At 45.1% G+C, this 24,468-nt stretch overlaps 1 protein-coding gene, 1 long non-coding RNA gene and 1 other non-coding gene across 10 annotated transcripts in view; 2 read left to right on the top strand and 1 right to left on the bottom strand.

Moving 5' to 3' along the window:
- Positions 1 to 18,548, bottom strand: part of LOC133054896 (uncharacterized) — a 64,808-nt gene extending 46,260 nt beyond the window's left edge. For both annotated transcript variants that reach the window (XR_009692530.1, XR_009692529.1), the window contains exons 1-2: positions 18,420 to 18,548; positions 12,830 to 12,944 (exon numbers count right to left, since the gene is read on the bottom strand). This is a non-coding gene — a long non-coding RNA (uncharacterized LOC133054896). The remainder of the gene's footprint in view (positions 1 to 12,829; positions 12,945 to 18,419) is intronic.
- On the top strand, positions 10,272 to 10,343 carry TRNAY-AUA (transfer RNA tyrosine (anticodon AUA)). Its single transcript has one exon. It is a non-coding gene; the product is annotated as a tRNA-Tyr (tRNA).
- A 3,208-nt stretch (positions 18,549 to 21,756) lies between the features above and the next one.
- The window catches only part of PRR5L (proline rich 5 like), an 82,290-nt gene continuing 79,578 nt past the window's right edge, over positions 21,757 to 24,468 (top strand). For 2 of the 7 annotated variants that reach the window (XM_061152075.1, XM_061152134.1), the window contains exon 1: positions 22,302 to 22,537. The gene's annotated coding sequence lies outside the window, so the exon portion shown is untranslated. Of the gene's footprint in view, positions 21,776 to 21,828; positions 21,916 to 22,107; positions 22,126 to 22,301; positions 22,553 to 24,468 lie in introns of those variants that run through there. The other 5 variants (XM_061152121.1, XM_061152112.1, XM_061152127.1 and 2 more) reach the window with 5 other exon arrangements.

A 24,468-nucleotide genomic window follows, 5' to 3' on the forward strand; every position in this document is an offset into this window, starting at 1 on the left:
GACTGCCAGACTGCAAGGGCTAAGGCAGCCAAGGGAGGTGAGAAAAGGGAGGCCCCGATTATAGATCACTTCCAGGGGCTGGGCAGTAACAACCCAGAAAGAAATAGAATTACAGCTACAAGGGGCAGCTAGCCGTGGGAAGGCTGTCTTTCCCTTCTCCCCAAGGCAACAAATGCATGTTGGAGGAAAGGAAAGGGGACTGATGGAAGAGAAGAGGATAAAGATGCTGAAAATGGAGGGAAGGTGTTTCAAATGAATGTCAGGGAAGGGATGGTGCTCAGGGCACTAGTGGAGGGTTTGATGTCCAGCTGTGTTTGGAAGAAATGTTTTGGGCTTTACTTGTTAATGATCCTAGATGAAGCAGTGGTTAAACTTTCAGTAATCTGGACCCACACTGTCCTAAAAGCCCTGGTGTGTTAGATCCATTATCTAACTATTTGGAGAGTTGGGTGTATGTCCCACAGCTGCTAATAAGCAGCTCTGTGATCCTGGGCAAAAAAGTCATCTGTTAGGCTTCCCTGGTGACTCTGTGGCCAAGAATCTGCCGGCCAATGCAGAAGACAGAGGTTCAATCCCTGATCCAGAAGAATCCCACATGCCTCATAGCAACTAAGCCTGCATCCCACAACTACTGAGTCTGAGCCCAGGATCCCCAAGCACTGAGCCCCCGAGCTGCAACTACTGGGCCTGTGTGCCCTAGAGCCCGTGCTCCGTGATAAGAGAAGCCACTGCAGTGAGACGCCTGCACCCCGCAACGGGAAAGTAGCCCCTGCTCACTACAACCAGGGACACGAAGGAGCAGTGAGGACCCAGCACAGCCAAAAATCAATAAATACAATTGTAAGAAGAATTCTTTAAAAAAGTCACATCTTATCTCTGAGTCTCCATTTCCCCATCCTGTAAAGTGGTAGATTTGAATTCAAGATCCTGGGTCCTTGGAACTTGCAGCAGTACTACCTTTTAATATGAGTAGAAGAAGGTCTTATTTTAGGTGGAGGATTAATACCTCTATTGTGCGATTTTTGTCTGAGTGAGAGAGAGGTCGCAGTCCCTTTCTTCTGTGCTGGAGAGACAGGTGATTTGACCAGAATTGTAAACTGCTCTGTATTATATTTATAAATGTGTATAATGTTCATTGGGCTTCCCAGGTGGCGCTAGTGGTAAAGAACCCGCCTGCCAGTGCAGGAGACACAAGAGATGTGGGCTCAGTCTCTGGGTCGGTCAGATCTCCTGAAGGAGAGCGTGGCAACCCTCTCAAGTATTCTTACCTGGAGAATATCACGGACAGAGGAGCCTGGTGGGCTATGGTCCATGGGGTTGCATAGAGTTGGACACGATTGAAGTGACTTTGCCCGTGCACACACATTATATTCATTGAAATTGACTTATTTGTTACCAGGATTCTAAGGGCATCCTTCTAAAAGCTATAAAAACTTCACTCCTTTATTAACTATGTACTTATCTTAGCCTCAGGAACATCAAGAAATATTGCCAACTTGTTGCTAGAAAATGCTGTGTCTGTCATTCAAATGCGCAAGTCCACCCATTAGTCATGGGGTTTCTTATCACCCCAAGAGCCTGGTTCTCAGGAAGGAGGGGCAATCGGTGTATTTATGTTGCCAACCATCAGTTGTTAACAGCATTTATTAAGTAGAATTTCCACCCAACCACCAGAACTGTAAAATACAGCTCAGCAAAAGCATAGAGTGCCCACTATGTGTTAGGCACCAAACAGGAAAATGGGGACCACAGATATCAGCTTGGCTGATAGAAGCCCTTAACCACAATAAAAACACAAAACAGGAAACCATGATGAATATCTAGTGTGCAGCCATTTGGAACATAAGGGGTGCAACCTTTTAGCTAGAGGTGTGTATGTGTGTGTGTGTATTTGTGTAAAAGGCTGGGTTATGTGGAAGGCACCCAGGGGGAAGCCTGCACAAGTGATACTTCTATCTTGCTATGGATGTGTTATTGATCAAAAACCCTTATGCCTGGTGATCCAGCAGCTCAAACCACACACACACACAGAGAAGCAGACTGCTACCTCTGTAGCGTTTTGGTGTATTCTTATGGCCCTAAGTCAGTGATCTGATGCAAGATGCAGGCAGTATTCTGCAGTAGCAACTCTCAAAGTGTGGTCCAGGGACCTTTGAAGTTGCCCTCAGGTCCTGTCACACAGGGCCCCCTGCTCTGAAGGGCTGGTGCTCCGTTTAAGGCTGTGTTGTGGCTGTCTTGAAATTGTAAATAACTTTTGAACAAGAGACTTCTCCCTTTTGCCTGCAAATTATGTAGCTGGTCTTAGTTGCTTGAAACCCTTCCACGGGATCCATGAGTTCAGAACTATCTTATAATAGTGATGATGATGATAATTTTACTATATTATTTGCCTTTTCCACTATCTTTCTCACACAAGTATGTACACAGTGGAGCTTTCCAGAGGCTATATGAATTGGAGCTCTATTGCATCAGATCGAATGCAGAAGCAGATACGAGAATCCAGCTATTTACTCTGAAGCCAGATGTTAAAGCGAGCTGCAGATTTGAAAAACAATGCCACTCAGCTCACCATATATATTTTGCTTTTGGAAAACAGCTTTCATAAATGTATTTTAATTTTGTTAACATAAAATCTTTTTTAAAATGGTTTTTAAGTGAATCAATAAATAGCTATTTAGATTTTCCTCAGTTTTATCTTTTACTATATTAAATATTGGGCTTCCCAGCTGGCTCATTGGGTAAGGAATCTGCCTGCAATGCAGGAGATTCAGGAGACATGGGTTCAATTCCTGGGTCAGGAAGATCCCCTGGAGGAGGACATGGCAGCCCACTCCAGTATTCTTGCCTGGAGAATGCCATGGACAGAGGAGCCTGGTGGGCCAAGGTCCATAGGATCGCAAAGAATCAGACATGACTGAAGTGACTGAGCATGCATGCATATTAAATATCAATAGACACAACTCACAAAACCCAAAAATTCTGAGGATCATCAATAAGTTTTAAGAGTATAAAGTGATTCTGAGTCCAAAAAGTCTGAAAGCTATTTAAGGCTGTCTGAAAGCTATTCAAGGCTTTATAGGTATTTACTTTTTCTCTTATAGGAAAGAAATCATTGAAGGAATGTGACCAAAAGATACAGTGTGCTTGTTTATACTTATACTAGTCAGGGTTATCCAGAGAACCATAGCCAATAGGAGAGATTATACATAAATGGAGATTTATTGTAAGAATTGGCCCAAATGACAACAGAAGCAAGCCAAGAGGCTGGAGACCCAGGAAAGCCAGTGGTGTAATTCGGCCCGAGTCTGAAGGCCCGAGAGCCAGGAGCACTGATGTCCAGGGGCAGGAGAAGAAGGAAAATTGGCCCTTCTTCTGCCTTTTCAGTCCATTCATACCCTCAGTGGATTGCAAGAGACCACCACATTGGAGAGGGCGATCTTCTTTACTCAGGGTTCCTGTTCAGATGCAGGTCTCTTCCCGAAGACCTTCACAGACACACTCAGATATAATGTTTTACCCGTTGTCTAGGCACCCCTTAGCCCAGTCAGGATGACACATAAAATTAACCATCACACTTGTTCATTTATGTAGGTAAATCTATGTCTAGGAATCTAAAATATGACACAAAGGAACCTATGAAACAGAAACAGACTCACAGACATAGAGAACAGACTTGGGATTACCGAGGGGGTGGGTGGATGGGAGTTTGGGATTAGCAGATGCAAACTATTATATTGGGCTGGCCAAAAGGTTTGTTCAGGTTTTTCCATAGTATCTTATAGGAAAACCCAAATGAACTTTTTGGCCAACCCAACACACAGGCTGGATAAACAACAAGGTCCTATTGTATAGCACAAGGAGCTATATTCAATATCCTGTGATAAACCACAGGAAGTGAAGTTGCTCAGTCATGTCCGACTCTTTGCAACCCCATGGACTGTAGCCTAACAGGCTCCTCTCTCCATGGGATTTTCCAGGCAAGAAAACTGGAGTGGGTTGCCATTTTCCTTCTCCAGGGGATCTTCCTGACCCAGGGATTGAACCCGGGTCTCCCACATTGAAGGCAGACACTTTACACTTTAAGCCACCAGGGAAAAATATAATAATAGGCTACCTGGAGTGGGTAGCCTATCCCTTCTCCAGGAGATCTTCCCAACCCAGAAATCAAACTGGGGTCTCCTGCATTGCAGGTGGATTCTTTTCCAGCTGAGCTGCCAGGGAAACCTGTAAATCAACCATACTTCAATAAAATAAAATTTTAAGAAATCTACCTCTATTTAAAGATGAGACAGACACAACCTTTTCTTTACCCTTGAACTTCTTCACAATTTCCCAACATGTCATCTAACACAAATCGCTTGTTTCTACTTGTTTTTCTTTCTTTGGATAAACTTCAGAATGGCAGGTTCTGGTTTTCTTCCAGCCATGGGAGCTTCCCAGAATAGAACGGCTGCCCTGAGAGGCAGCGAGCATCTCGTCCCTGAAAGGGTCCAGCCAGAAGCCACTTCTGGTGTGGGTGCTGGAGAAGATTTGGGCATGAGGCAGAGAGTTGGGTGAGTGACTTCTGAGGTCCCTTGACCTTCTGGAGCATTAGTTGATGAGAGGGTCTTCCCTTACCTAGTCCAGACTCACAGGGCTGAAGTCATAGCGAATGGTATACGTATCTTACAAGGAAAAAAGAAAGGAGGGAGAGAAGATAGAAGAAGAAAAAAGGAAGCAGAGAAGAAGAGGAAGAGGAAAAGGAAGGAGAAGAAGAAGAAAAAAAAAAAAAAAACAAGAAAGGAGGAGAAAACGGATATTCCATCAGACCAAAGCATTGCAGCAGTCACTAGGGTTTCCGGTCTTGCATGCAAGGAAGCAGGCACCAGCTGGAGTCTGAGAAGAGGACTTCTGAGTGACTGACGCAAGGGAGAACCGGGTAGGCAGGGCAGGGTGGGAATGAGAATTGCATGTTCTCATTCTTATGACTCTGACTCACTAGATGGACAGTTTTTTAGGTCACTGATTCCTCCCTTCCCTTTTTAAAGCCCCTTTCCTCCACTTTTAGCACCAAAGCGCTGACATCCTTTCCCCACTTGTCTTTTGGAAATCCATCTTGTGATGGAACGCTAAGGTGCTTGGCTGATAATAGTTGAACACATTACCCTTGGAAAAGAAACAAGGGGAGACAGTATCTTCACCACCAGGAACAAGTCTCCCAAGCAGGAAATCTTAGACTCTGGGCAAGTGAAATAGATATTTTCAGGATAAGGACTTTTTTTCCTAGAACTTCTCAAACCATACCTGCTGTTTTTAAGGGGTCATCAGAGATGGGTCCCTTTCTCTCTCCATCTGTGTTTCTTTCTTCATTTATACTCTTCCTCTATTCTTCCATAACAGCTTTTCCTAAGCCTCTATGATATCCCAGGGGACTTCTCAGATGGCTCAGTGGTAAAGAATCCACCTGCCAATGCAGGAGATGCGGGTTCAATCCCTGGGTCAGGAAGATTCCCCAGAGGAGGAAATGGCAACCCACTCCAGTATTCTTGCCTGGAGAATCCCATGGACGGAGGAGCCTGGTGAGCTACATGGTGTCGAAAAGACTCAGAAGAGGACTGAATGACCAATCATGCATGATTGTATCCCAGGCATTGCCTAGGTTTGGTGATTCGAAAATAAATTACCCAGCATCACTGATTTCCTGATTTGTGAGCAGAGAACAGGTGAACTGATCTCTGTAAGGCACTGACGCAAATGCTGCAAGGGAGGGTGTGCAGGGCAGGGTGCCCGGGGTGGATGCAAGGGAGGGTGTGCAAAGTGCTGGGCAGGCCGCCTGGGGTGGAGAAAAGGGACAATCCTGACCTGGCGCCTGGAGGGGGAAGTGGTATTTTATAAAGGAGAACAGGGCGCTTCAGGCCCAGAGGGGTTAAGTGGTATGCCCAACTTCACAGCGCTGCACTGCTGGACCAGCCCTGAAATCCAGTTCGTCTTCATTGCCTGGACCCTTGATCTAAATGCAGTCCCACCTTTCCAAGAATGCAGGCAGCTCAGGGTGACTTGGTGCATTGCAAGGCGAATGAAAAGAAAGCGTAGCTGGAGATGAAGCTGGGATCCAGCCAGCTTATCGTATTCCTCTAGTCACACTGGCAGCAGAATAAGGAGGTGACCAGGGACCAGGAAAAAGTAAAACCCAGTGTTTCAAGGGGCTGTTCAGTTATATTCATGTTACAAGATGTTCAGTGTATATTCACTGAGTCCCTGCCCTGTGCCCAGACAGAGGTCGCTCCCACCGTGTCTCTGAGCTCACTTCCATCCAGCAAGGCTGGGGGTAGACTTACTGTGCTAAGCGGGATCCACTGTTAATAGTGCAGGGTCACTTCTACAGATGCTATGGTTGCTGCTTCTCATGCTTCCTTTGAAGACCTTGTGCCCCTTCTCCTAACAACCTCCTTTCCTTCCTCTGACTCCCTCTGTTAGAGGCACAGAAGGGCGCTTTCCTGCAAAGTCAGGAGGAGGAGGGGCCCCAGCTCCTAGACCAGTGGAGTAAGCTGCCAGCTTCAACAAAAGAGACTTGGTTTCACTTCCCAGCCTTTACCTGGCTGATGCTGACTGAGTGCTTACTGTTCCAGAAACAGCCAGGGCCCAGGGAGAAGGGCTTACCCTCCCACAAGAATGCAAAGAAACAATTGGCTATTAATTTCCAGTAGGATGAGCAGAATGCCTTTCAGCCAGGAAATCTAAATTGAACAGCAATTAAGTCTTTCAAGCTCCCTGACCCCCGTTTAACTTCCAGGACTGCAGATGGCTCTGAGTAGGAACTTGGAGATCATTTTAGCCACTGGTCTTGGGAGGGTATTTCACCTTTAAATGAGGTGTCTGCCTGTTCCCACTGGGCCGCATTCTGTAGGGGTTAAGCCTAAGGGCTAGGGAGCAGACTGCCTGGATTTGAGTCCCAGCTCTGCCATTTGCTGTGTGACTTTGGGCAAGTTATTAAGTTCTCTGTGCCTTGGTTTTCTCATCTATGAAATGGAAATAATAGTACCAGCCTCATACTGTTTTGATAGCTCAGTTGGTAAAGAATCCACCTGCAATGCAAGAGACCCCAGTTTGATTCCTGGGTTGGGAAGATCCTCTGGAGAAGAGATAGGCTACCCACTCCAGTATTCTTGGGCTTCCCTAGTGGCTCAGCTGGTAAAGAATCATCCTGCAATGCTGGAGACCTGGGTTCGATCCCTGGGTTGGGAAGATCTCCTGGAGAAGGGAAAGGCTACTGACTCCAGTATTCTGACCTGGAGAATTCCATGAACTATATAATCCTTGGGGTCTCAAAGAGTTGGACACGACTGAGCAACTTTCACTTTCATACAGTTTTACTGTATTTTGAGGATCAAATGAGTTGGTATTGGTGATGTGCTTAGACCTATGTAAACATCTTTAAGGGTTAAATTAATAAAAGCAAATATCATTATGCAGCTGTGTGTGGTACCTGCCTGTCTTTTCCTTCTCTTGGGATGTCTGTAATTGGCCAGATGCAATAGATGTAGCCAAGAGGTTACAAACAAGAATTTGGGCAGTCAAACTGCCTCAGTTCCGGCTTCCCAGGTGGCACAGTGGTAAAGAATCCGCCTACCAATGCAGAAGACACAGGAAATGAAGGTTCAGTTCCTGGGTCACAAGATCCCCTGGAAGTTAGAAATGACTACTCATTCCAGTATTCCTGCCTGGAAATTTTCATGGACAGAGAAGCCTGTTGGGCCTCAGTTCATGAGGTCTCAAAGAGTCAGACATGATTGAGCATGCACACTACAACTAGAATAGCTGACTCCATTCAAATCCTGACTCCACCACTTAGTTAGAGGTTGTCATCTAATCTCTCTGCTCCTCAGTTTCTGCATCTATAAAATGGGTTTGCGATTGTCCTGACTTCTAGGATGGTCATGGGGAATGAGCTGTGTCATGGTCTCAGTGCAGTAAGTGACACGTAGTAAGTGCTCACTAAATTTTATCTGTCAGTATCAAGCACCACCCCCCACCCCCACTAAAAGTGCTGCGTCAAAACAGCAATTGTGATTGCACAAGTAATAATAATGCCAAAGCTAACATACAGAGCACATGTGGCCAGAACCTCAAGCCAGCCCCTTGAAGCTGGTTGTGTGCTAGCTAACCAAAATCTTGGCAGTTGGCGAGTCATGGGGGAGCTAAGCTATTTGGCATTTAAGTCTTGGCTCTCCTGCTCATCAGAGGTGTGATGTTAGGCAAGTGAGCATCTCCAAACCTCAATTTGTTTCCTTCCTCCCACTCTTCCTTCCTTTAATAAATATTTTTAAGTGTCTACTCACTGGAGGCACAATGCTAGGTTCTGGTTATTCCCCAAATGGACAGGCCCGTGATGCATCACAGGAAGGCTGTACAATGAAGCAGGTCACCCACTGTCTGCTGGGAGCTAGCCTGCACGTGGTACCTCTGTGCTCTCAGCAAATATGGCTGCTCATCTAATTCACTGTCAAATGCCTTGATCTCATCGGCATCTGCTCTCGTCTGCCTTTCTCCTGACGGAGGTGACTGCTTCTTATTCTTTTCTCCAGCCCAGATGAGATGCGTAGGTCAAAAAGAGTGACTGTGAAGGTTATTCATTTTGTTTCTGCAGTCACAGCGAAGCAGGCAGACTTTTCCCCTGTAAATTTAGGATACTATCAGTATATTCGTCATCCAAGAAATTAAAAAGCTGAAAGCAGAATCTGCCAAGAAGACTCTACTACTACCTCCCCTTGATCTTATTTAGTCCTGGGCTGTCTTTAAAGCAAATTTGACTGACATGCAATTCTTCAGTCTAGGACAGCACTGTACTAGTTGTGGTCTATGGAAAATTATATCCTTAAACTGTTAGTAGTATTCCATGAAAGAAGTGAAATTATTGAATGCTTCTTTCCTGCAGACCACCCCCAAGATCTTAACATACAGATGCATGTTGCGATATTGTATGCTGTATTTCCAAAGATTGTTTGACTGAGGAACCTTTCTCCAGCAACACTAGCAACATCTTGTGGCTTACTCTTCCTCAGAGAAGAGTTTGAGAAATGTCCTAAGTTAGACTTCACTGATGAAAGTCATGCAGAAACACCCAAACTCTGGTAATATGAGTACCATACTTAGAAGAGGTGGAACAGACATTGAGTGATGTCAAATCAGAACTGCCTGCCCCAGTTAATGCCAGAGAGTGAACAGAGAATTCTCTGTGCACCGTGGCCATCCACACTCTGGCTTGGCTTACCATGACCGAGTTGCTAGGGATAGCTGTCCAAGTGGACAGTGTATCCTGGCCTTGTTTACTTTCTCCTACTGCAGAATTCTCCTTATTTCCCACGTCCAGCAGAAAACCTCCCTACAGTTGGTGGTTTGGATGAGAATATTTATCTTCCCCAAACAGCTCTGCAACTTCCTCTCCCTAAATTGGGAGGTCGAGATGACTCAGGGTAGGGAAGAACTTACAGTGAGAAAGAAAACACTGTTATTTGTGGTTATTTCTATTTCTGACAAGTTGCGTGACCTTGGGAAAGGACTCAGCCATTCACTTAAGCCTGAATTTCTTCATCTGTACAATGGGAATAATAATAGCACCCATGTCACAGGGTTTGTGGTCTGAGGAGTGTGCTATTGCTTGCAAAGCGCCTAACACAGTGCCAGCACGTTGTATGTCTGCAGTTAATATTAATGTCAGTTGTAACTGTTGCTATTGTAGATTCCACGTGTGTGTAACAGAGAGAGAGAGAGAAAGCAAAAGAATGAAAAAGAGAGGAAAGTGGGAGGCATATGATGCAATGTTTAAGATATAATGGGAATTCCATCTTGCAGAGGAAGATTTAGATTAAAATGGCAAATGAATGAATTTCCTACGAATTATCTCTTTCACTTAAAGAGATAATTTATCAATGTGATACTAGGCAGAGTCCTGGAAAACAAGATTACTGGTTGAAGTGAAGTGAAGTGAAAGTTGCTCAGTCAAGTCCAACTCTTTGTGACCCCATGGACTGTAGTCAGCCAGCCTCCTCTATCCATGGAATTCTCCAGTCCAGAATACTGGAGTGGGTAGCCTTTCCCTTCTCCAGGGGGTCTTCCCAACTCAGGGATCAAACCCAGGTCTCCCGCATTGCAGGCTGATTTTTACCAGCTGAACCACGAGGGAAGCCCAAGAATACTAGAGTTGGTAGCCTATTCCTTCTCCAGCGGATTTTCCCAACCCAGGAATCCCTGGTTATACATTAATTAATACCTTAGTTTATAGATCAGAGACTTCCCAGGTGGCTCAGATGGTAAAGAATCTGCCTATAATGCAGGCGACCCAGGTTCAATCCCTGGGTTGGGAAGATGTCCTGGAGAAGGGCATGGCAACTCACTCCAGTTTTCTTGCCTGGAGAATCCCCATGGACAGAGAAGCCTGGTGGGCTACAGTCCATGGGGTCACACAGAGTCAGACACGACTGAGTGACTGACATTGTCACTTATACATCAGACTCTGGAGAATTTAGTCAGCATGAGTCGGTCCTCAGAAGCTTACTTTGCATGGGATACACCTTGTGGCTGCATCATGGCACCCAGGATACTGAATTCAGTGGTTAGAGACTTGTGAGATGGGTGATGATTCTAAGGAAAGAGGGATAGATTGCCTTGAGGGATTTTTTCCAATCAGGCCTTTTGACTATAGCCTAGACAGACTCTCTTGGCCAGCAGTCTTTCGCTGGACAAGACCATCTCTTTTACTTTGCCTGTTGAAAAAATAATTTTATTTATTTGTCTTTGGCTGGACTGGGTCTTTGCTGCTGCGCAGACTCTTCTCTAGTTTTGGCATGCAGGGACTACTCTCTTCTTGTGGTGAACAGGGTCTCATCGCGGTGGCTTCTCTTGTTCAGAGCACGCACTCTAGGGCACTTGAGCTTTAGTAGTTGGGGCCCGTGGGCCCACTAGTTTCTGTTCCCGGGCTCTGGAGCACAGGCCATGTGGGATCTTCCCCGATCAGGGACTCAACCCGCGTCTCCTGCACTGGCAGGCAGATTCTTTACCACTGAGCCATGAGGGAAGTCCTCCCTCCCCCTTTTTCTTTATCCTCCTTAACACTCCTCTTCCTATCCTCCTCCTCTCCCTCTGCCTACCCCAACAGAAATTAGCATAAACTCATTGCTGCTTTTTCCATTTGTCTTTGGAATGCAGACTACTATCTTTTGTTGTTACATTTATGTGATTCTGCTCCTTATTTTTATCTATTTTTGAAGTGGGAGCATGTGAAAGTCATATTTTAGGGGGGATCGGGATTGGGAATACATGTAAATCCATGGCTGATTCATATCAATGTATGACAAAACCCACTGGGAAAAAAAATAATAATAATAAAAAAAAAAAAATAGAATTACCATTTTATTGCCATATTCTTGGACCACTTGTAAAAGTCTCCTTTATACTCAACAGTACTTTTTTTTAAATATAAGAGTGTATTTGCATTGTAGTAATACAGTAAGCACTGGAGTATAAAGAAAGGTCGAAACACATGTGAACCAAATTGGAAATCAAGCACAATACTAGACTTTACCGTGAAGGAATTGGGATTATTTATCAAGGGAAACAAATGTTATGGACAATAAACACCAACAGTCTCTTGCTTTGAATATGGCACCTCATTACTTTTCTATTGCTAGTAAATGTCCTACAGTGTGACAAGCACTATGCCAAATATTTCACATATCTCTCATAAGCTTCATTTAGACTTTCTGATATCCCTGAAAACCAGGATGTATCTGCAACTGAGACTCATGGATTACGGAACTGCCCTGAAATGACATGCGTGTGTGCGTGCTCAGTCGTGGCCAATGCTTTGCAGCTCTGTGAACTGTAGCCCACCAGGCTCCTCTGTCCATGGGATTTCCCAGGCAAGAGTACTGGAGCGAGATGCCACTTCCGACTCCAGGGGTGCGTTCTGACCCAGGGATCAAACTTGAGTCTCTTGCATCTCTTGAATTGGCAGGTGGATTCTTTACCACTGGACCACGTGGGAAGCCCAACCTGAAATAATGCTCTTAATACTAGTCTAGATCAAAGTTTAAGCTTCTTCCCCACAAGGGAACATTTCTCGACTGTAAGATGTGGATTATCCTAGAAGGGAGGACTGTTTTGGTCAAGATAACTATGTTACAGAAGACAGCCTTACCCATACTCTGTTCTTAAATAAAAGAGGCCTTTCACAGACATAAGGCCAAGCCAGGCTTTGTAGGATCTGGGGCCAGAAAGAGTTCTCTCTCCATCCTTCTCTCTCTCCCTCCCTCTCCCCCTTGCCCTCTATCTATGTGTGTGTGTCTGTTTGTGCACATGTATACATGTGTGACTTTTCTGTTGGGAGATCCTCACCATGGGATAATTCATTCATTCATTCAACAAGTATTTGAGTTCCTATGTGACATGGCAGTCATGGATAACCCGGACAAGTAGTTCCGGCAGAATAGAGAACACGAAAGCCTGATTGGAGAGGGTCAAAGAATGAAAAAGAAAAGACATATTAGCAACGATGAATATGGAAAACTCTTTCAAGGTGTTTTGCTCTAAATAAATTGGAAGGGGAGGGGAGGGGAACATCCTACCAGCTCCACTAGGAGATGGGGAATGTGAGGGATGGGATCGGTTGCACAATGGAGGGTTTAGCCTCAGAATCGGCATTGGCGGTTCATCTCCAGCAACAGAAGTGAGGCAGAATATGGCTGCTAATTATAGCAAGGGGATAGGTACAGCAGTGGCGATAAATGTGTCAGGCTGCTATAACAAATACCATAGACTTGGGGCCTTAAACAACAGACATCCGTTTACTCACAGATGTGGGGGCCAGGAAGTCCAAGATCAAGGAACCAGCAGGTTTGACTCTTGGTGAGGGCTTTTTGCATAGCGTGCGGATGCCGCCATCTTGCTGTGTCTTCATGTGGCTTTTCCTTGGTGGAGAGAGTGAGTGAGACAGAGAAAGAGACAGTGAGACATACAGACATTTCAGTTTTGTGTCCTTTTCTCTATTTAGGCGTTTTTCTTTTCGCGAGGGTCTCAACCTCATGACCTCATCTAACTTTAATTAATTCCTAAAAGGCCCACCTCCAAATACCGTCACATCAGGGATTGAGGGTTCAACATATGAATTTGGGGGGATACAAGCATTCTGTCCATAGCATTGTGGAAATTGTTGTTAGATGTTCCTATATTATCATGCAAAGAAGGAAGGAAGGTTCTCTGATGAGAGCGAGGATGTGGAGGGAAACTTTGGAATGTAGGAGACAATAGAAGTGTGAAAAGACTAGACACATTTGGTGTGGGTGCTGAGCAGCATTAAGGGCCCCGGAGGGTGATGGATGTGGATACACAGTTGCCTGTATTTCTCCACTTATGTTTATATTGATGTAGGCACTGCTGCTGCTGCTAAGTCACTTCAGTCATGTCTGACTCTGTGCGACCCCATAGACAGCAGCCCACCAGGCTCCTCTGTCCCTGGGATTCTCCAGGCAAGCATGCTGGGGTGGGTTGCCATTTCCTTCTCCATGTAGGCACTGTGCAGAGGTGAATTTGATGAAACAACCTTAATTTAGCAAAGCAATGAAATGAGAAAGGTGCGAAGGAGTCTAGGATGTATGGGAAGAAGTTAATATGATGATGGACTCTAAGCTGAACGAGGAGAGAAGTGAGGATATGAAGGGTTAAGTGCCATGAAAAGATACTGTTTGGCTGTCCAAAAAGTTGAATTTGTTGGCCAACCCAATACATCCCAGTGAGTTGAAGAATTATGAGAGGCAGGGAACTAGAGGGAGAGAAGTGGAAAGTTAGAGAGCCGGTCAGGGTGGTGATAGGAAATGACAAGGTCAAGGCTGACCATCAGCGTGGGTGGCTGTGGTAGAATGAAGGGAAAGGTCATTGAAACTGGGGTTAAGGAACTGAGCTTCCAGGATACTGGAAGAAGTCTTTCTGTGGATATTGAAATCACCAAGATAATTCTTCAATGGATATTGACTGGATATTGAAACCATCAGAGGCAGAGTGACCTTGAACAAAGAGTCAAGGCTTCGAGGAAAGAGGAGGCTAACTGGGAGACTGCATTGACCACAACAAGGAGGGAGAGTGGGTAGGATGGTCTGATGGTTTGATGGGATGTTTAGGGAGGGACTGTGGTCTGGAAGTGGCACAAGGAACAGAGAAAACAAACACGCTCCCTTGAAGTCCAGGGATACAAGGACTGTGGGGGAGAAACCGCCTCCATCTGAGAAGATTTTGGAGGAGGGAAGGGCCTCAGGGGAGAACCAGTGTTCATTCAGAACAGTGATGCTCAAAGCGTAGTTAAGGAACCCCAGGGAGCCTCTAAAACCCTGTCAGAGATCCATAAGTCAAGAAGTGTTTTCATCATAGCATTAAGATACTATTAGCCTCTTTGCTCTCCTTCTCTCACAAATCTACTGTGGAATTTTCCAGAGGCTCCGTGATGTGCGATAACACAACAGATTGAATGCAGGAGTGTAGAAGAATCCAGCTGTCTTCCATTAAGCTGGAAGTTGAGAGATTTGCAGAAATGTAAAACAATGCCATTCGTCCCGGGACTTAAAAAATGTATAGGTATATTATATGTATATGTATATACATACTTTATGGATCTAGCCCAAACAATTTTTTTTAATTTTTATTTATTTATTTTTGGCTGCACTGGGTCTTCGTTGCTCTACTTGGGTTTTCTCTTGTTGTGAGGGGGCTACTCTCCAGTTGCAGTGCATGGGCTTCTCATTAAGGTGGCTTCTCTTGTTGCAGAGCACAGGCTCTCGGGTGTGCAAGCTACAGCAGTAGCATCACACGGGCTTGGCAGTTGTGGCACATGGACTGAGTTGCCCCTTGGCACATGGAATCTTCCCGAAAAAGGGGTTGAACCCGTATCCCCTGCACTGACAGGCAGATTCTTAATCACTGGACCACCAGGGAAGTCCTAGCCCAAACAATCTTAAGTTCAAGTCTGTCATATTGCACAAGTCCCGAAAGACATCATTCACGCTGTGGTCTAAGTGACTGATGCTTTTTGCAGTTATGTAATACAGAAGCTGTCATGTGAGAACCTTCTCTGTGCGTGTCCATATCTTACTTCCGCATTGCTTCCTCTGGCATCTTTTCGTCATAGTCTCAACATGTCAATGTATTGCATTTAAAATGTGTTTAAATGGTGCCATGTTTGGAGGATGTGTTCAACGAGAGCATTTATTTCCCTATTCCCTCCCACCAAAATGTGTGTAGGGATATAAATCAATTTCCCTCTCTACTGGATAATTCTCATCAACCTTTAAAACATGTCTTGCTGTTTATCACCCATTTATAAATTAACTGTCAGACAATCAAACCAACAGACTGTCTTTTGACTCTGTACCTTCTAGGTACAGCCCCATTTCTCTGCTCCCCTTTATAACAAAACTCTGAAAGAGTTGTTAGTATTCCCCGTCTCCACTTTGATTTTCTTTCTCTTCCCAGCTCACTCTGATGGAATTTCCTTCCATTCCACTCCGCTGAAAGAACCCTTATCAAGATCAGCATCAACCTACATTTTGCCAAAGAAACGTTAATTCTGTTTTCATTTTAACTCACTTTTTGACAGTGTTGAACATACTTGATCAATCCTTCCTTCTTCATACATCTTCTTGAAGTTTCTGTATCACACATTCTAGGATTTCCCTGTCTCGTTAGAAGCTCATTTCTTTCCATTCTTCTGCTGGTTCCTCCTCTTTTACTAGACTCCTCTATTCTTCCCGATTTCTCTTTTCCATCCATACTCTCCAAGTCCTCAGACCTAGTCCCTTGGTTTTCAGTACCATCTATATACACTGAGAGGGCTCTTATTTTTCTCTCTAACTCTAAATGCCATCTCATATATTCCAGCGTCTCTTTGACATCTCTGCTTGGCTCTCACGTTAGGCGTTTCAAACATAACATGGCTAAAGCAGACATACTAATTCTCCTTCTAACCTCAGCCTCCATCCTGTCCTTCCCATGCCAGTAGATGGTATCACTCTCCATCCCGTTGCTCTAACAAAGAGTGGAAGCATATCCCATGATGTCTGTCATTTCTTCATACGTCCATTAGAAAGTGCCATCATCTCTAATGTCTTACAAACATTTTTGCTTCAAACCTAATCCAAGCTTCATCACCTCTTCTTTCGTTTACTGCAGTCACCTCTTTAAAGGGACTGCCAGCCCTTCACTTCTGCTACTTTTCTGGTTTATCCACCATGTATTAGCCAGAGGGATCTTTCTAACACAGAAATCAGATCACATCACATCCTACCTTCTAAAACCTTCCAATAACTTTCCACTGTGACCCAACTTACCATGACTTATCAGGTCCCATATGATCTGACCTTGATCTTTTTTCTTGGACCTGTTTGCTGGGCTTCAACCATCCTGCCCTTCTTCTTAATCCCTCTAATTTGCCAGACTTCTTCTCGACTCAAGGCATCCACACTGGCCATTTCTTCTTTTGGAACATTCTTCTGTTCCTAGGTCTGCCTCTTGTCATTATTTTTTCAGTCTTTTTTTTTTTTTTTTTGTCACACCACATGACATGTGGGATCTGAGTTCCCTGACCAGGGACCAAACCTACTCCCCCAGTAGAGGAAGCGTGGATTCTTAACCACTGGAGCATCAGAGAAGTCCCCCTCTTGTCGTCATTTAAATCTCAACTCCAGAGCTACCTTCTCTGAGAGACCATGCCTGATAATCATAGATAAAGCATTTCTCTTCTTCCCTCTGATTCACCCTAATGCCTCATTTGATCCTCATCATAGCACAGATCAATACCTGAAATTACATGAAGTCACCTTTATGTGTTCCTTTTCATGTTTATTGTTTTCTGTTCCTTAGACCATAGATGTTTTGTCTTTCTTGTTTGCTGTGGCCTTCCCAGTATCTGACAACAATAAGTGACGGCTCAATATTTGTCCACCAACTGACTGACTTGGAATTGTGGAAAGGAATAATTGAAATCTGGATTATCCAGGGAAAACTTGTGTAGGATTGCTAAAGTTCTTTTCACTTTTAAGATTGGCTCATTCAAGTTATTCTCAAAATACCTTCAGAATTACATACCAGCCCCTTGAGGATCCCTGGTGGGTCAGATAGTAAAAGAATCTGCCTGCCATGCAGGAGACGTGGGTTCCATACCTGGGTTGGGAAAATCCCCTGGAGGAGGAAATGGCAACTCACTCCAGTGTTCTTGCGTGGAGAATCCCATGGACAGAGGAGACTGGTGGGCTACAGTCCGTGGGGTCGCAAAGAGTCAGATAGGACTCAGCGACTAACACTTTCACTTTCTCCTTTTAGACTGTAGGAGAGGCACTTCCCAATACTAAAAGACAAAAATAACTGGAAAAAAACAACATAACAGAAACAGCCCATTGCTATCAAGAAAAGAATGAGAAGACAAAGACAGCTTTTTGTGTCATCCAAAATTCTTTCAATACACAGACTTTAAGGTTCTCAGTATTACTGTGGAAGTTAAAAAGAGAACAGAAAGCGGGCAAGATTTCTCATTTGTGTGCTAAGTCCTCCTGCTGTAACAAAGGTCACTGATTTTACACCCCAGTGTTAGATCAGATGCTGAGCTTATTTTTCAAATGATTCTGTTTTTATGGATGGTGCAGTGCTGTGGATATATGTATATTGAGGGCTTACGCAAGTTCTGTATCTAGACTGGTATTTATCATGAGTAACTACATTAACTCATTTTATGACCAGAGCTCTCAGGACCTGAAAAACTGTGTTCTAATACTGCCTGTGCCTGGGCATCTACCTATTCTCCTCACAAACTCTGTACCTGGCATTAGCAAAAGATTTTGGAATTTATGAGCCTCTAATTTTCTATTTATAAAGAGGAGAAAACTTATGGAAGGACATGATCTTTCTCTTCATTGGAAGACTTCTATGCTATAATACGAGAACTTGAGGTGTCATGGAAGGAGGTCTGAATTGGAAATCAGACCTTAAACACCTAAATTCAACAGACATTTATTTTATTCCTATTGTATACCAGATCCTTAGGGTACTAACAGCTGTGATTCTGTAAATTGAAGCAATTTAATTATTATTTAAAGATGAAAGCACTTAATCAGAATAAGAGGGAGTACAGTATAAAACAGGAGCTCTGAATTGGCATTGGCTGCCCTGTCTTTTCTTGCTTGTGTATAATTGTAGACAGATCACCTAACGCTTCTTGAACTTGGTCTGATTAGGCTTTCGGGGGTAGGATGGGGTAGAATGAGTTGGGAGGGGCAGGACTGTCATGGGAACAGAGGAAAGTAGAAACAACAGGCTTCCCAAAAGAGCAGAACTGGATGGTGGCTTTGATCCCAAGGCAGCCCTAGCAAAGGCCTCAGCTGCTCCCCATCTTGATGCTCACTCACCTCCATATCTACCCCATCGCTTCCTCTCCCTCAGCAGCATTCAAATTCTGTGATTCCAAGCAAAGTTTTGTTTAGAAGTGGGTTCTCTGGCTGGGAGAAAAATGGTTTGAACGCTAGCATAAATTCTGCTGACTCAGACCTCTGGCGCCTCTGACAATATGCCAGCATCCCTTTTCTAGCTGCGACCGGGTGCCAGAGAAGTGGGTGAAGCAGGCTGGGAATAAGAGAAGCAGAGAGTAGGGAGTGGCTGGGATTGTGCAAAGTGGAAAGTGCATGCCCTGTTTAACAGAAGAGAAGGACCATGGCACCAGCTAATTGTGGCTGTGCAGGCCTCCACCATGGACAATGCCAAGTAGTCCAGAGTTTTCAAAGCAAGCTGAAAATCCATATTTTTGCATGAAGTTTTCTGATTTTTACATGTTGGCAAGTGATTTCAAAAGTGTTGTCACCACGGGGTTCAAACAGTATACATCTAATATATATCTAGTTGGTCTACAGACAGCCAATCTGCAGTGATTAGACACTAGAGTTCAGATAAAGTCATGACATTTCAGCTCTTGTTCTGGATACTAGCTACGTGTATGTGTGTGTGTGTGTGTGTGTGTGTGTGTGTGTTTACATTCTTGAAATGGAAACTGATTCACTCAGTATACCTTTTGAGGCCAGAGTTCCTCAGAGAAGTTTGTCACAGAGTTTGGCTACTTTTGGATCAGGGCCCACTGAGGCTGCCTAAGGCCTACCCTTTCAGCAGGAAACTTGATTGGACCAACTTCCACTTCAGAAGCTGTGGCCATGGTAAACTGTGTACCTGATGTATCTAATAAAGAATGAAAATTTTCTCCTCCATAAACAAATGTTTAAATAGAATAAACTGTATTAGTTTCTCCTAACAAAATTCTATTTCTTAATAAGAAAAGGCAATGTTCCATTGCATTTAGGTAGAATTTTGGTGAAATTTTGAGTGGTAACAAGTATAATATATTGGTATCAATAGGCCTTAGAGCAAAGCTCTCATTTGCACCAAAATGTTGGCCCCTTCTAATTTTTAGAAACTTCTGTTTACAAAATTGGCAACTTCTTAGAGTTGAAGTCTCTAACCTCTTTAAACCTTCCTTCCAATCCTTGAATACTCTTTTATGGCATCCACACCATGCTGGCATCACCTGTATTGTGAATATTTCTCTTTACCAGGGAGTGTGCTTCTTTTGGAGGGAGCCTCTTTTATTCTTGGATAGGCCCAGTAATTAAGTTTTTTCTTACGGCACAGAGTCCAACCCCCCATCGGCAACCAGTACAGCATATATTTGCTAGATGAAATCTGTTCACGAATTATTTCATACACTATTTACTGGGTAGCAGCAAATATGCCAGGCACTCTCCTAGGATTTTGGATAATATCAGTGAACAGAACAAATCCAGGTTCTTGAAGAGCTGATGTTCTAGTATGGAAACAGGAGGTGATGGGAGAGATAATTCATTGTTGTTCAGTCGCTAAGTATGTCCAACTCTGCAACCCCATGGACTGCATGCAGCATGCTGGGCTTCCATATACTTCACCACCTCCCAGAGTTTGCTCAGACTCATGTCTATTGAGTCTATTGTCTATTTCATCCTCTAAATAAAAAAAAAAAAAGTCACATAAAATGTTACATGGTAATAGATGGAAAAGAAAAAGTAGAGTTGAATGAGGGGGATTGGGAGGGAAGAGTGAGTTACAATTTTAAATAGACTGCATAGGGAAGGCCTCATTAAACAAAGACTCCCTTTCCACTTCCCAGACCTGCAGAATAATAACAGTAATAATAATAGTGTCTGTTGAATCTCAGCAGAGATTCTAAGCACTTTCTCTGTATGAATTCGTTAAATCCTCATAACAAGCCTGAGATAGCTACTACTTTTATCCTCGTTTGCATAGGTGTACACTGAAGCGTAGTGGTTAAATAACTTGGCTAATATTCTGCAACTAGTCAGAAAGGGTGGGTGACTACCCTTGACCTCTGGTTCCAGGCTTTGGCTCTCAACTGCTCTACACAACTGCTTTTTTTTTTTTTTTTAATTTTTTACTGGAGTATAGTTGATTTACAATGTTGTGTTTGTTTCAAGTATACACCAAAGTGAATCAGTTATACATAAACATATATCCACTCTTTTTTACATTCTTTCCTTACGTAGGCCATTATACAGCATTAAGTAGAGTTCCTTGTGGTATACAGTAGGTCCTTATTAGTAATCTATTTTTTTTTTTTGCTTCTCTATCCTACTGACTTTGATTGCTAGTTCATTAAAAAAATTTTTAATATATATATTTTATTGTAGTTGACTTACAATGTTTCAGGTATACAGCAAGGTGATTCAGTAATATGTATACACATATATTATTTTTCAGATTATTTTCCATTATAGGTTATTACAAGATATTGGCTATAGTTCCCTGTGCTATACAGTATATCTTTGTTGCTTGTGTATCTATTTTCTTTTAAATTAGAAACCTAGCATTTTATTCATACTAAGTCAAACAAGGAGAATCAAAATTGTCATAAATTTTTTAGCTAGGCAAAAATTCATGTTTTCTAAAATACATATATTATACATACTATATATATGTATACAAAAGCTTTTCTACTGCACTTGATAAAGGCTTGAGAAAGAACATCAAAAAAAAACCAGAAGAGATGGAGAAATTGGAAAACATAAACTAAATGAAATGGGAGCACTGAACATGAAATAGAAAATGTCAGTGTAACTGACTGCAGTTCCCAGTTCCCCTCATTGACCACTGCGCTCTCAAGCCTTCTGATCCCAGGCACGCGCTTTGTCCAGTCTCCTTCATTGTCTGTGATTCCTGGGATGGGATTTAAAGTCTCTTCATCCTGCTGAGGTTTGCTGAGAACACTTTAGCTTTATCTGATATCTCTGGACAAGGGGAGCACCCGGAGCTTCATGAAACCCCCTTTGGGCACATTCTGACCAGCAACCCTTTCATAAGGTCACACTGCTCAAAATAAACAAGAATTTTTTTCTCAGTTTTGACATAAAAAGACATCTTTTTTTCAGCAAATGTCACTGTGGTTTCAAAGCCTAAGTGTGATGTGTGAACGAGCCTATTTGTAAAGTATTTCCTGCTCAGCCATAGGGTGAAATTATGCAAGCCAGTGAGTCCTGAGAACAGCTGCATCAAATTCTTAACACCTGCAAAAGAAAAACAGTTTTGAAAATAGTTTTTCATTGTTTTTAATTTGGGGATCGGTTGGCTTTCGGTTGTTTCAAACTCTGAAGGACCCTCCAATTCACTAAACCTTCAGCTGGAAAGAGAAGTGAGAAATTGGAAAAAAAAAAAAAAGTTTACCAAATCTAAGGTAGAGACTTCACTGGAATTATATTTCCATTAATGCACTTAACTTCTGGAACCGGCCTGAGGATTGTCCCTTAACGCAATGACAGAAATCCCAGGCTCCAGCCCTCCACTGAGCCCTAGAATCACGCCCTTGGCATCCCGGTAGAGTTTCTTTTCGTGGGGGTGGAGGTGGGGGTGGGGGTGGGTGGCTGGGGGGTCTCGAGACCTCTTGTGTGAGGGAAGCGCAGCGCCAAGCTCCCATGACCTGTTGCATCCTCCCCAGCTTTACAAGCGTTGCATTTCCTGAAATTGTTGCACTGGATCGAAGTGCAGGCGACCCCTTCCCCTTGCACCGCCCCCCTCCCTAGCCGGGTGAGAGTTGCTGCTAGGGAGGAGCAGTGGGATGGGGTGAGGTGGGGTGGGGTGCGAGCTGCTGGAGAGAAACTAAAGCGATGAGCACAGGACAGGAAAAGCGGGAGGAGGAGGAGCGGGGGGCGGTGGGAGGAGGAGGGGGAGGTCGCAAGATGAGCGAGGAGGGAAACGTGTCACCAGCTCGGGTCCGGGAGCTCCGCCGCCACCGCGATTGTGGACTCGCGCCGGAGAGGACTTGAGGCTGGACAGGACCCCGCCGAGCCGGGAGAGGAGGGAGGAGAGGGAGCTGGGCACCGCGCGGTGGCGAGAGCCATCTAGGTCGCTCATTGCTCGCGGGTGAGAAAACTTTCTCGGGAAGACCGGAAACTTTTCCCCGGGCGTGCAGAGTCTGCGGCGGAGGCGAGCTTCGGGGGTGCGTTGACTCGAGGTGACTCGGGAGGGGCTGGAGCCTTAGGCTCAGCAGCGGCACGGGATTGAGAACACAGTCGCCCGGCACACCGGGCACAATCCGGCGGGGCTCGCGGAGGGGGCTTGGGGAAAGCGTTACATCTGGGGGCAACCGGGTGGGGGCCCTCGCGTGGTTAAGGGTCCTCGGATCCGACGCTGCAGGCGGGCACAGAGGACTGGGCTCGCGATCACCGTGGGGGGGTGGGGGCGGGGAGGGGAGGAACGATCCCCGCGTCGTGGCTTAGGATGGGCGAGGGACGCCGCCGATCCTAGGACCCAGGCTATGCCTGGAGATCGAAAAAGAAAGTTTGCTTGTCGGTCTCTCTGGTTCTCCCCTTTGGCCCCTTTGAGGTGCAAATCTCAAGAGCTGCCCCTACTCGGGCGCGGGCGATTCGGCGCCCCGAAACACCCCCATCTTTTCCTACTATTCCCCCTTCTTTTCGGAGAGAGGCTTGGGAGGGGAGGCCAGGGAAGGGAGCCGCTTTGTCCCAAGCGCCGCTGGAAGTGCGCGCTCCGCAGACTGGGGCGGGCCGGGGAGCAGCCCGCGGAGACCTCGGCCCGGCGGGCGGCTCTCCTCGCCAGCTGCATCCCCTTTCCGCTACATCTTTCCCGCCCGCCCGCGTTTTGGGGAGGCTTTCCCCTGTGCGCCTACTGTGCGCGCACGCAGAGCTCATTGCGAGCACAGGGGGGCGGTCTGGAATCTTCACTCCTGCCTCTCGACTCTGGTTCCAGCTTTCTCCCCCTTTTCCGAGGGGCGGCCGCCCAGGATCAGACCGGGTTCTGTACTTGCAACCGTGCTTCAGGAATCAGCTCTGGGGTGCCTCCCTGGTTGGCAGTAGGGTTTTCCCCTGTTCTACCTAGCCTCCGCCTTGGGTCACATGCCACCGCCTCTTCCCCCGCGGTGCCGGGAGCCCGCGTTTTGTTGGTCAGCAGTAAGGCGGTGAGTATTTATAGACACCACTGCAGTCCTGCGGTATGCAAGGTTTCAATTACTGCGATGCGCCCCACGGGACGGAAGGCTCACGCGAGGTGGCTCAGAGGCACATCTGCTCCGGAGACCCACTTGGAAAAAGTTCTGGGCTGGAACCTCCAGACATTCCTGCTGGGTAGAGTTCTAGACCTATTGCCCACACGATACGTGCAGATCCAAACGACCCATTCCAAACGACCCATTGCAAACGACCAAAGCGGTCAAGGACTCCAACTCCAGATTGTCTCCATCTTCCGCGCCCGCCTCCCCCTTCCCCACCAAAAGGTGCTTGCTGATCAAACCTCAGAGGTGGCCCTTTTTATTTCCCTTTAGTGATCCTGACCACTGTGGGTGCAGTCATGACATATCACTGGCCTGCATGCTGCAAAATGTCATGGAACTGTGCTCTAGTAAATTGCTGGGGCGGGGTTGCTGAGAGGTGTGCGGGAGGCGCTGTAACTGACAACAGAAACAGCACCTGTATCAGAAGGCGAGGTGGCACTTACAGGCACTTACAGGAACTAATTTAGCCACATTTTAAATTTAGTTTCTTGTGAGTTTCCTAGTAGGACTAAGAAGTGCAACGCTCCTCTCTGTGGAACCTGGCTGGTGGGGCTTTTCTGGTTGTATTGAGCCCAAGAATCTGACCAAGAGAGCTGTTCAAGTGTTTTTGTAGAATGTAGCAGATAAAGGAAACAATGCTTGGTTAATCCACAAAGTTGTCTTTGGTTTTGTTCAACTCCAACCATCATCCTTTCAGTATTTCGACGATTGTTACAACCAGAACCCTTAGTAGTGTAAAAAAGAAAGGTATTAGAAATAAGATTATTTGACCTGGTTATTGCTCAAGGGCTTAGTTTAAACAAGCTTATTTCTCAATGAGGAGACTTAATTTCTTTCAGATCCAGAGGGTCATGGTTGTGTTT

This window comes from Dama dama, chromosome 1 (genome assembly GCF_033118175.1).
Source record: "Dama dama isolate Ldn47 chromosome 1, ASM3311817v1, whole genome shotgun sequence".
NCBI lineage: Eukaryota > Metazoa > Chordata > Mammalia > Artiodactyla > Cervidae > Dama > Dama dama.